Source organism: Trypanosoma cruzi, assembly GCF_000209065.1.
Source record: "Trypanosoma cruzi strain CL Brener chromosome Unknown tcruzi_1047053504959, whole genome shotgun sequence".
In the NCBI taxonomy this organism is placed as follows: Eukaryota; Euglenozoa; class Kinetoplastea; order Trypanosomatida; family Trypanosomatidae; genus Trypanosoma; species Trypanosoma cruzi.
In genome coordinates this window covers 1-1399 of record NW_914483.1, presented here as the reverse complement: position 1 = coordinate 1399, position 1399 = coordinate 1, and the positions used below count along the sequence as shown (strand labels likewise).

General features: G+C 63.5%; 6 non-coding genes across 6 annotated transcripts, besides 1 other annotated feature; all 6 read right to left on the bottom strand.

Annotated features, from left to right (window-relative positions):
• Positions 1 to 23: 23 nt before the first annotated feature.
• Tc00.1047053504959.60 lies at positions 24 to 95 on the bottom strand. The gene has a single exon (XR_008255269.1). It is a non-coding gene; the product is annotated as an H/ACA snoRNA, TC11C4H3 (small nucleolar RNA).
• A 146-nt stretch (positions 96 to 241) lies between these two features.
• Positions 242 to 331, bottom strand: Tc00.1047053504959.50. The gene has a single exon (XR_008255268.1). It is a non-coding gene; the product is annotated as a C/D small nucleolar RNA (snoRNA), TB11C4C3 (small nucleolar RNA).
• A 204-nt stretch (positions 332 to 535) lies between these two features.
• On the bottom strand, positions 536 to 622 carry Tc00.1047053504959.40. Its single transcript, XR_008255267.1, has one exon. It is a non-coding gene; the product is annotated as a C/D small nucleolar RNA (snoRNA), TB11C4C2 (small nucleolar RNA).
• Positions 623 to 689: 67 nt separating this feature from the next.
• Positions 690 to 726: a microsatellite.
• Positions 727 to 731: 5 nt separating this feature from the next.
• Tc00.1047053504959.30 lies at positions 732 to 828 on the bottom strand. Its single transcript, XR_008255266.1, has one exon. It is a non-coding gene; the product is annotated as a C/D small nucleolar RNA (snoRNA), TB11C4C1 (small nucleolar RNA).
• Positions 829 to 934: 106 nt separating this feature from the next.
• On the bottom strand, positions 935 to 1006 carry Tc00.1047053504959.20. Its single transcript, XR_008255265.1, has one exon. It is a non-coding gene; the product is annotated as an H/ACA snoRNA, TC11C4H3 (small nucleolar RNA).
• A 146-nt stretch (positions 1007 to 1152) lies between these two features.
• Positions 1153 to 1242, bottom strand: Tc00.1047053504959.10. Its single transcript, XR_008255264.1, has one exon. It is a non-coding gene; the product is annotated as a C/D small nucleolar RNA (snoRNA), TB11C4C3 (small nucleolar RNA).
• Positions 1243 to 1399: the final 157 nt, after the last annotated feature.

Sequence of the window (1399 nt, the reverse complement as noted above, 5' to 3'; positions counted from 1 at the left end):
GACGCGCGCACCGTCACCGCAAACTCTCGCGCAACCGGACAGGGGCGCCACGCGCGGCACCGACAGCGCGCCACCGGCCCAAGGGTCGCTGCGCTTCACGACCGGCGTGTCTCTTTCTCGGGGCGCCGATGCACCCAAGCGCCCAGCGTCACGGAGCGGTGGGTCTCAAGACGCGCCTTTCCTGGCCATGCGAGGGGAGGCGCGGGGGCCAGCCGGCGAGGTTGCGGCGGGCGGGGCGGCTGTCAGACCTGTTGAGTTTGTTTTTGGCCATCACGCAAGCGCGTTCACGGGGCCACGCGCCCTCGCGCACAAGAGTTGGTTGCTTCCATCAGCAGCGGCGTGCGCCCACCACAACCCACCTCCGGGCAATTCGGCCCTCTCTTTCTCTTTTCTCTCTCTTGCGCTTTCGGGCGGGCCCCGCCACCAACCCGTTTGCACAGCAAGGGCGCCAGACAGGGCAGGATGTTACGTGCGCGCCGTTGCGCAAGAAAGAAAAACGACAACAATAGCAGGAAGTGGGAGGGAGGGGAGCGGGCGCTCAGCCGAAAGGTGATTTTTATTGTTCCGTTCTCAATGCGTCGCTCAAACTGTTTGGACCTCGAACAACATGTCTCCATCGTAGCGCGTGTGTGTGTGTGCGGGCGTGCGCGTCGCTGGGCCGCAAAACCGCGCAGCGAGAGCAGAGGGACAAAGAAAGAAAAAAAGAAAAAGAAAAAAAAAGAAAGATGGGGGTGTAAAGCAAAGCACTTCAGTGTGAGCTGAGTCGGGAATTGCGTCCTCACGCGTTTTCGTCGTCAGACTGACAGGAAACTGTGGAATTTCATCACGCGTCGCAGCCGCATCTCTCACCCGTGCGCGTCCTCTTTGGTTTTGTTTTTTCCCATCGTTTCCCGAACTGGGGAGGGAGCCTCGACGCGCGCACCGTCACCGCAAACTCTCGCGCAACCGGGCAGTGGCGCCACGCGCGGCACCGACAGCGCGCCACCGGCCCAAGGGTTGCTGCGCTTCACGACCGGCGTGTCTCTTTCTCGGGGCGCCGATGCACCCAAGCGCCCAGCGTCACGGAGCGGTGGGTCTCAAGACGCGCCTTTCCTGGCCATGCGAGGGGAGGCGCGGGGGCCAGCCGGCGAGGTTGCGGCGGGCGGGGCGGCTGTCAGACCTGTTGAGTTTGTTTTTGGCCATCACGCAAGCGCGTTCACGGGGCCACGCGCCCTCGCGCACAAGAGTTGGTTGCTTCCATCAGCAGCGGCGTGCGCCCACCACAACCCACCTCCGGGCAATTCGGCCCTCTCTTTCTCTTTCTCTCTCTTGCGCTTTTGGGCGGGCCCGCCACCAACCGTTTGCACAGGCAGGGCGCCAGACAGGGCACGATGTTACGTGCGCGCCGTGCGCAAGAAAG